Source organism: Quercus suber, unplaced genomic scaffold (assembly GCF_002906115.3).
Source record: "Quercus suber isolate HL8 unplaced genomic scaffold, Cork oak 2.0 scaffold_96, whole genome shotgun sequence".
Classification (NCBI taxonomy): Eukaryota; Viridiplantae; Streptophyta; class Magnoliopsida; order Fagales; family Fagaceae; genus Quercus; species Quercus suber.
The window spans coordinates 453,190-464,430 of NW_027069561.1; positions in this window are offsets into that span (position 1 = coordinate 453,190).

Here is an 11,241-nt window from a genome sequence, read left to right on the forward strand (position 1 = left end):
TTATACTCATCAATACAATCCATGAGCTGACGTACGCTCCTGGCAGGTTTCCTTGTCAAAGACTTCCTTAAATCATGCTCGGTAGGCAAGCCGGCCTTAAAAGTCCTTATGACCATCAAAATTCTCATCTATTTCATTAAACATCTCCCAATACATGTCTGAATACGTCTTCAAAGTCTCTCCCTCTCACATGGCCATAGACAACAGGGAATCTAAGGGACGAGGAACCCTACTACAAGTAACAAAACAAGCTCTAAAGGCCCCAGTGAACTCTTGAAAGGAATTGATTGAACTTTCCTTTAAACCATTGAACCATCTCATTGCCACTGGCCTCAAGCTAGATGGGAACACCTCGCACATTAAGATTTCATTCTTTGATTGAAATGGTTAACATGCTCCACAGAGTCTATCCTACCATTATACATGGTAAAAGTTGGCTAAGTAAACCGCCGAGGAAGCTTTCCTCGTTCAATCCTCCATGTAAACGATGATTTAGAAATTTGTCGTAAGGCCCTACTCAAAGCATCATTGCCCAGGCCTCTATGAGATGGACTTTTGCTTTTCCGCCTATAATGGCGATCTTCATCACATGAAAAAGAGTCACTGGGGAGGAGTCCTTGATTTGGGCCTGTAGCTATCATCACTATCATTATCAGAGGGAGACTTTGAGCTTGAAGGAGTTCCTCTCTATCGCTTACGGTGTAACTTCCTCCGTAAGTGGTCTATCTCCAACTACATGTTCCTAGTGTTTTCTCCATAGGACACATGACTCCCACTTCTAGAATGACTCCTACTTGTATGGGTGGTGTGTACACTAACCTCGCAATCTCTCATTAGCTCAAGATTAATAAATTGATCTTAATGTTGGGATCCCACAGATTCTTCATGGTGTGGCCCTGAACCTACCATGGTTGGATGTTGAACTCAAGAATGTTTAAGTTTCCCACAGACGGCATCAATTGTAAGGCCATGTTTTGCTCCTAGAGCCCAAATGAAATAGTCCAAGGCCCAAAGAGGCCAAAATAATGAATTTATAGAGAGTGGGCTTGCAACTGAACTTTTAATGAATTAGGTTGACAACAATCATAGTAGGCTAAGTGTTACTAGAAAGCATAAACAAGTAATTTTGGGCAAGGAAAGTCCTCCTCGGCAAAGTCCAAGGAAAGTTGTTATTATGTATTTCTCTTAGACTTAACCACAATTACAGTTCTTGAGTGTACAATGATTTTTCTATAGATTCTCTGATGATCCCGTTGTAATGGGGTTTTTCTTCTTTATATTCCCCTTCTTTACTTCATCTCAGTCTTCCACGTGTAAATCAGATTGTGAACTTTGTTACTTGTCCCATCAGCACCTTCCTGAAGTTTTTGTGGGTAGATGTAAGGAAGATTACTATTCAAGTATCACCTCCACATTAATGCAGCCAGGGGGTTAGTTGCATAGCATTCAATGTGGTGGTAGCAGCTTTCTTCTCAAATATTTCCCAACTCTCTTTTGTCTTATCCTTATCTGACATTTACCCTTGCCAACATGATTGCCCATTGCTTGGTTCTTGACGTAAGGTTGGAACTATGACCTCTACTCTGCTTAGCCAAGAAGGTACTTCTCCTCAGACAACACTTCTAGTTCCTCATGATCAGACTTCTTCCACGAACCCTTAATTTGTAGGCTTCCAATAGAATTTACCTGTTCTCGAACTATTTGATGTCCTCGAACACGGCCTACGACCCAATACACATACCTGGGCCCTTCATCCCTACACCGACCATCAAATCAATATATATATATATATATATATATATCAATAGCCAAAACTTAGAAAAAATCCAATTAAATTTTAAATGGATTCTCAATTTTGTGTCATATGTTCTATTTTATTTTTTAATTTTGTGCCAAGTTAATTATTAAGTTTAAAAATTGATAAGTCCAAATCCAATTAGATTCAAAATTAGATTTCTATTGGAGTGCAATTTTTCGTAATCCCCCTTTCCAAAATGCAAACAAATCCATCACATCTTGTGGCTGTGGCATCACCCAATGCACTCCAAATAAAGTGAAGACTAATAACCACAATTCGCAAGCCATAATGCAATGTAAAAAATAGATTATCTCCTGTCTCACTGCAATTCTTACACATTCAACATCTATTCACAATTATTTTTCCCTTTTTTCTCTAACTTTTCAAATTTTCAATATTTTGCCCAGACTCAAAGCATCCATCCATACAAACAATACTAATATTCCTGGTACCTTTATGATCCAAATATTCTTCCCTGGAAATCCAACCACTAAGCATGTTGTAAAATGACCAATCCTCAAGCTTACCATTCTGAAGAAGCCTCTAACTCAGTCCATATTCCATACTCCCCTATCCCTGAGGTAAGATTAACATATAATTGCTCCAAGAAAATGCCCACTAAATCAAGCTCATTCATTGTGACTTTGCTAGCACACCTTGGTTGTTGGTTTTCGTCCTTTTCAAAATTCAGTGGGTAATGCCTAGTGGCGTGACTAGTTTAGTAGCTAGTTGGCAAGGGCTCTTTCATAGACACCATAGCATAGGCATTTGGAATGCGATACTTCATTGCCTTATGTGGCGCACATGGAAGGAAAGGAATGCTCAGTGTTTTGAAGGTCGCGAAAGCTCAGATTTAGAAGTGAATTCCACATTTCTTAGATCCTTCTATGAGTGGTTAACATCCTCAAGATAGCTTTCCTTTCTAAATTATTAGACATCCTAGATCTTTGTAATTTTAGACAACAGTTTTGGTGTATCATGTGTACATAGGTTCATACCCCTTTGCGCTCTATAATGAATTTATTCTTCCACTTCTAATATTTTTTCCTTTACAGACTCATTGACCCTATACTTCTATGTTGTTTTTCATTATATACATATATATTATTTTTGTCCTTCGTCTTCTGGAATCAGCCTCTCCAAAAAAAAAATTTGGGAGTAGGGCTGCCTACCAATCACCTCTCTCATATGCGCAAAAGTGGGACCCCTTTTTATGTCATTTGTCTTCGCATAAGAGCTCCTCTCTTGTGTACTCGAGGGAACTCCCTTGGAGTTGATTTTAAACAAATACAAATGTCAATTTAGGACATTATACTAATACATGTAATATACACATATCAATTGGTGCAATACCAATGAGTTATACATAAGCCTGCCAATTCTACTGCCAAAACCCAAAAAGCGAACCGTTTCATCACAACTCATAATTCATTTTCGTCAAGTCCCAATCTAGCATAACCCAAAAAACCCATAAATCATCTTAAATTACTTTTACAAAAAATAAAAACTTAATTGTGAGCTTCTGCCAAATTAAAACCTATATATATATATGTAGCCAATTAATTTTGAAGAATCTATGGTTAAATCATTTAATTTTGGAGTTTCTGCGAAATATAAACACGTCTCAATTTGAAAAAGTATTTAGAATAAATCAAATCTATTCAGAACACAATTACGCAGCAATTGAACAAAAAGAATCATTCAAATTAGGGGTTCAGTTATGTAAAAGCCAATGGAATAAAATGAAAATCTAGCTGAATGCACAAAACAAAAATGAAACGCTAATTTTGTTTCAATCAAATCCAATACCTAAGCCGAAATATCAGGAAAAAAATAAAAATAAAAAATAAGAATTGGTGCAAAAAAATGTAAAGAATCGCAGAGAGAGAGAGAGAGAGAGAGAGAGAGAGAGAGAGAGAACCTGTTAACTTCGTTATCTCTCTCGACTTCGCTGACTTCGGCGAAGAAGTTCTTGAGAAGCAAATCGTCATCGGTGCCGGTACTGCTTGCCTCTCCCATCCTCTCTCTCTCTCTCTCGAGCCTTTGCTTGCTTTTACACTTCTCTCTCTCTCTCTCTCTCTCTGATTTTTAACAGTAACATACACAAATCTGGTTAGTTTGTTTATTGAGCCTCCAAGTTTGAGTCCACCGTTTGAGTGGGTTGGGCCTCGCACTGGGCCTCATGGTTTCTCATTTCTCTCCAGACTTTATTACATTTTAAACTTTTTGGATAATAATAATACCGTAAACAATAAACACTACTATAAGATACAATAGATGCTACAAATTTTATTATATAGAGTTACAAACTGATGTGCCCCACTAATTACTAAAAAAAATAATTCAAACATTTATTTATTAGGAGATACAGTATATGTCTAATGCATTAGTTTACTCGACAAGTTAGAATGCAGACATGTGTCCGATTACTAAAAAATTGATGCATTGGACACAAGCTTAACCCTTTATTAAGTTGTTGAAATCCACCAATCATATGTATTATCACTCAGTTTGTAAGATTTATACGGTCAAATTTGTACCATTTTTCATTTTTCTCTTCAAATTAATAATATTTAGAAGTATCATTCAATTTCTCTTTATGTTATTTCCATTATTATTATGTTTGCTCCAACAAAAAGTCCTCTTTTCTAAGCCATTGAATTTCTATCCTTTGTCTCCACTTTTTTTTTTTTTGGATTGATCATTTACCTCATTGTTTGCGTAAAATAATCTGCAAACACACAGAATCGTAACAAGTAGTAAAGTGTTTTTAGAAAATGAATGTCGAACCCACAAGGATTAACTATGTTATTGAATACCAAAATTCACTAAATTAATTACTATTTGAAAAATCGAAAATAAATGGATAGTTCTACTATCTGAATTAAATTAAATTATTTAATAAAAGTAAATCTACGAATAAAAAGAATTAACAAAGCGTAAAAATCTAACAGTGTAAAAATATGATAAGAATAGATCTAGAGTAGTTGATTTCACCTAACAAATCCCACACAATTTATTCTTTGTAATTATTAAATTCTAATAATCTCTCATTGATGATTAAAAATTCATTAACTATTCAATATATTCTCTCGAATAATATCAAAAATATCTTCAGCTAACAATTCCATATCTCTATGTGAATTTAATTAACTACTTTGAATTTTCTGAAAAATCACACTAATTGCGGTAAAGCGTCTCTACTTTCGCTCAACTAATGGTGTTTAATTCTAGAACTAAAATAACAAATCACCTCTCAGTCTCATTGTAATTCAATTGATCAAACAATAATTCATAAAAAAAAAATAGTAAGCATTAAGAATAAGAATTAAACACTCAATCATGGAAATATTAAAAATAAAATAACTCAGAAAATAAATTGTATGTTCATTGCTAGACTACATCACTACTCTAGAAAATAAAATTTAGTTTATAATAAAATTGAAAAGAAAACAAATAAAACTTATGTCTTTCATCTGAACTGGTTGATCAACATGAAACTCTTATCTTTGTCCTCAGATCCTTCTCTTCAGAAAGACTCTCAAAAACAAATTCTTCTATGCGGCAGCCCCTTTCACAGGAAAAATTCTTTTATGCAGCCGCCCCTTCTCAGGTTTCTAATCTCTCTATTTATAAGAACCTTCCAGATTTCCCCAGCCGAATGAAAGTCCTTTTATTGTGCCCTTTTGGTCTCATGTGCTTTTGTGGGCCAGGCCTAATCTTGCTAATGGTCATACGGCTATTGTTGGGCCACATATTAAATAAATGTGCTGCTGTAAAGACCCAAAAAAAAATCAGCAACAAGTCGTTCACGGAATGACCCACACACAAGGATTGCTTCGATCTTCAATGCCTCCTCTGTTTCGGTCTTCATAGCTTCGGGGTTTTCTTTTAGATGGAGAGCTTCGGCTGGGCATTGGTGCTCTTCAGATATAAACTTGCACCATTTCTTTTAGTTTGAAAGTTTAAGATGTAGATTAATCTGAAATCTTCTCATTCCTTCAAAGCACAAATGAATAGATAAATATAAATAAAAAAATCAAATCAAATCAAAAGAAATAAAGGAAAACTAACAATTTTAATAAATAAGAGGATAATAAAAATAATGTAAAAATTACACTTATCAAATTCCCCCAAACTTAAACTTTGCTAGTCCTTGAGCAAAAAGGAAAAAAGAAATTTTCTTGCCTCAAAGATTTGCATAAAGCTTATAATTCAAAAGAATCATTCCAAATTAATCAAGTCCAAAAGTTAATTCAAAACTCAAGTTCATCGCATTATCATTCTCACTTCATCATTAGCTTCCCGGATAGTTTTATGCAAACAAGTAAATAAGTACAGATTTCTAAAAACTCCATAATCTTGCTTTTTAAATCACTCTCCACTAACAAAAAATTACCCAGGACCAATAGGTCTTTATTAGGCTTGTGATGTATGGCTATGGTGAGGGCTATAAAGAAAAGATAAGGTTCAAGCAAATAGAGCACTCTCATTTCTAAAATATAAATTTTTCTCAGTCCTTTGAATATCTCAAAATACCTCTCTTCATCAAATTTTTTTTTTTTTTTTACTTCAAGTCGTCACTTATCTTTTGACGTGAATGGAGGCATTTGTGATGGATGCATCCAGTTACTCAACAAGTCACAAACTTGAAGTGTATTTGCATACTCATATTTCAAGTTATGGTTTGACGTAAGAGAAAACATTGGTAATGAATACCCCTAGTTACTAAGCAACTCAAAACATTGGAGTAAATGGAATTCTTTAGAGTTTTAACCTATCTAAACAACCTTAATATGAGTTTTAGTGGAAATTAAAGTCTTGGAAACTTATTTAAGTTTTATAGGCTTCTTAAATGCTAAAGAGGTAAGTTTTAGTGGGTATTAAATTTCAGCCCAAGTGAAAACAGTTTTAACGTGTAAGCTGAAAAGTAAGTTAGGGCTTCCTGCGCGAAAGGCAGAGAGAGAAACTGTGTGATTACGGGGGAAAAAAAAATTGCTGCATCTGTGTGTTCAGGTATACCTCTCTCAAGATCTATGGGAAAAACCTATATATAAAGCTAGTGTAGTATATTAGATTTGCATGAATTTTTTTAATACAAACTCATGACTTAAGCTTTTAGATGATTTGTTGCTGGGATTTACGCAGATTGGTAGTGATGCTAGCTTCATATCTTTTGTAATCTATATAATTGTTTCAAGTTTCTAAATTATTGTCAATGCATGATATAGGTTACTATGTCCTACGGGTAGAAATCACTTTGTAAACTTATAGCATCCTTTCTATGTCTTACGGGTAGGAATCTTATTGGATGCCATATATATGTAATTTGGGATAATATGATGCATAAAATTATTTGGAAGCCAACTTGTATTGGGAGAATTAAATAATATAGAGATCTACATATTCGGCTCATTATAATTGTTTACTAGGTATTGATTTTTGGAGTACTTGATAAAGCAATTGAGTACTAAATTTGCTATAGTTTCATAATAAAATGTGAGATACGAATTTTAAGAGTGAAATTTATATTTTCATTGCTGCCTTAGTGTATCCATTTTTATTGAGTTGTTTTATCCTTATTTAGGTTTTAGTTGACATCGATTCAGACAATTGAATTGAAGCTTGGTTTAGTGTCTAGTGGTAAGTGGAATTCAGAATATGACGTCTCTCAAGACGTGTATATTTATATATATTTTGGTAAAAATATATTTATATATATGTGTAATTGCAAAAGTGAAGTTTCCAAAAACTTATACCATTGTTAATGTTTTATACCTACCTAAAATTTATTACTTCTTGTATATGACTTTGAAACTGTACATGTTAAGAATGACTTAAAACTATATTTTGAGAAAATACTCATTATATGATATATGATAGGTATTGACAATATTATAGTAAAGTAAGAATGTTTTCAAACGGTCAGCTAGACAGTCTGCAACCTTTGCCAACACAAGGTTAAGTGCTGGCCTTTGGTCGATGTAGTGTTATTATGGTATGGTGCAGTGTTATCGTTTGCTCTTTGTAGCTAGTGTTATTGTTTGCTCTTTAGAGTCAGTGTTGCCTCTTTGAGGTTAGTGTTATTGTTCCCCATGAGAATCACCCACCGAGTGTTTAGCAGCTTATGTTTTTGTCTAGCTAATATTTAATGTATGCCATATCAAACTATTGTTTTATTGTTATTGATCTTTATAAGTGGAATTTTTTTTTATTACTATAATATATTGTTTCTATCTATTTAGTGTATTTTGGCTAACTAAAGTAGTTGCTATTTTATTTACTGATTACAGTGTTATAGTAGATGTTTTCTTTCTGATAGTTTTATAAAATATATTATATTACTATTAAAACTATTTGTAAATGTTTTGTAAAGATCATATTTTGTCAATGATACTATTATTTCGTTTTGAAAGACATCCTCATGTTACGTAGTCTCTTATTGGGCTTCTAGCTCACCCCCCTTTCTCTACCATTTCAGATTAGAGTAGTGTAATATTTTTTTGTGGTAGATCATTGGAGACATAGATTGAGAACTTCTTTTGGAGCTATGTTAGTGAGGGGTTGTTTTATTATATTTTCTTAGGATAGTGAGTTTGGTGTTTATGAAACTATTTGAGATTGTATTTGGAGATTTTATTGTTAAAGTTTTAGTTTGATGGATTTTATAAGAAAGATCTGATGGTTTGATTCTTATTTGTGGATATTTAATTACGCTTTGTTCCATTATAATAAATGTTGATTATTTATAAGACAGGTTGTGCATCTAAATCCTTGGTATGGGTTGTTGGATATATATCAACAATTTACTTTTGTGATAAAGCAAAAGGAACAATACACAAATCTAATAATAAGCAATAACACAAATAGATGTGATAGGCAAAAGTAATAAACAAATACTAAATATATATAAGAAGAAATATGCAAATAATTAAAAACTCACAGACTAAATGCGTGAAGGATGAATGATTCAAATCAAGTCTTGTGTTTGACAAAATCTCCTTAAAGCAGATTTTGCCCCTCACATAATCACTATGGTGCTTTGAGACTCACAGATGTCTGCCTCCCAGGATGAAATGATCTACAACACAAAAATGAAACACGCAAGGTCGTGCTCTGCGAACTACTCAATGTCTCTTTCTCTCTCTTTGACACAAAATGAAATGCAAAAAATATTCTCATTGGGAGAGTTTTCTGAAAAGTAGTTTTTATGAAAGAGAGACTATCAAAAATTATATATTACTGAACATGCATTCTGTTTCAGTAATAACTGTTGTGCACAGACTAACTAACTCAAAAATTAAAATAATAAAATATTATTATTTGGACAAGTAGGCCCAGTCCACATATGCCAAAAGTCCAACACAATGTCCAACTCATGAGCATATAAACTCATATATTATCTCTTTATTTTCCTATGTGGGACTCAGAATATTTAACTTTTAATAACATCTTCAAGTGAACATAGAAAACATCAATTTCTTATTCACTCCATGCTATTTTTCCAACAATCCCTCACATGAATAGAAATTGATAAATACAATGCAAATGATGTGTAGACACAGAGAGAGTAGAAGAAAGTTACTGTATCGGGAGAAGTAGCTTGTGGCTTTGAACTTTCCTTTGTGAAAGACTATTGGATATACTAGCTAATTAGTGAATATGATGTCTTGAACTGTTTAGCTGTTTGTGTATACCAAGACAATAGAATTCACACAGCTCATTTTCGAACATATTTCATTTTTATAGTTGTGTTCATTTTAGCCATAAACTTATCCTGGTAAATTCATGAAGTGTTTTAGAGAATTCAGCCTTGAATTCTTATGGAAGCGGCCCACTTCACACTCATATAGGTGACTCTTATTAAGAGTATCTTGTTATACCCCACTTGAAATTCCAAGATATAAGAATCATTAAAAGTAAAGTTTACCCTAAACATCGCTTATAGGCATCACTATTTCATCATAGGAACGGGTGGGAGATGTTATCTCTATAGTGATAAAACTAGTCTCCACGATTTGGTTGTCACTTTGAACCTAGATCTTGGAATCTCCAGTCAACTAGGTTGGGTTGCCATCTTGAAGACTTTTATGTTATAGGCTTTAACTCCATTCCCCTCAATGAGCAGTTTACTTGCTCTCTACTCAAACCTTTGGTTAACAGATCCACTATATTCTCTTTCGACTTTATAAAGTCAATGGAAATAATTCCATTAGAGAGCAATTGCCTCATAGTATTATGTCTTCGACGCATATGTCGAGACTTACCGTTGTACATATGACTCTATGCCATACCAATGGCTAATTTGCTATCACAATGTATACAAATAGAAAGCATAGGTTTCATCCACATTGACATATCCTCCAGGAAGTGACGAAGCCACTCTGCCTCTTTTCCTGCTTTATCCAATGCGATAAATTCTGATTCCATTGTGGACCTAGCAATGCATGTTTGTTTAGAAGACTTCCAAGATACCGCTACACCACCAAGTGTAAAGACATATCCATTCGTGGATTTGGTATCTTTTGTGTCAGATATCCAATTAGCATCACTATACCCTTCTAGTACAGCTGGATACTGAGTATAGTGTAGCCCATAGTTTAGGATGTATTTCAAATACCTCAAAACCCTAACTAATGACTTCTAGTGGTCTTCCCCTAGATTACTAGTGTATCTACTCAACTTACTAACAGAATATGCTATGTCCGGTCTAGTACAGTTCATTATATACATAAGATTGCCTATTATTCTCGAATACTCCAATTGAGATATTCCTTACCCTTTATTCTTAGTTAGATGTAAATTTACATCTATAGGTGTTCTCACTGAACTGTCATCATATTTCTTGAATTTCTCAAGAACTTTCTTAAAATAATGTGATTGAGATAAGATAAGTCCATCAGATTTTCTAGAAATTTTCATTCCTAGTATCACATTTGCAACACCTAAATCTTTCATGTCGAACTCACTAGTCAGTATTCTCTTGGTAGCTTTAATGATATCATTATTGCTACCTATAATGAGCATATCATGAACATAGAGACACACAATGACATAGCCATTTGTGGTATCTTTAATATACACACATTTGTCACACTCATTGATTCTAAACCCATTTGACATCATTGCATTGTCAAATTTCTCATGTCATTACTTTGGAGCTTGCTTTAATCCATAAAGAGATGTAACAAGCCTGCACACTTTCTTTTCTTGACTAGGAACAATGAACCCCTCTGGTGGTTCCATATAAATCTTCTCATTTAATTCACCATTCAAGAATGCTATTTTTACATCCATTTGATATGTCTCTAGGTTATATAACGCTGCAATAGCCACCAACAAATGGACGTTATTCTTGTAATAGGTGAATATGTGTCAAAATAATCCACACATTCCTTTTGTTTGTAACCCTTTAACGCCACCGAAGCGTCATTTGACCGTTT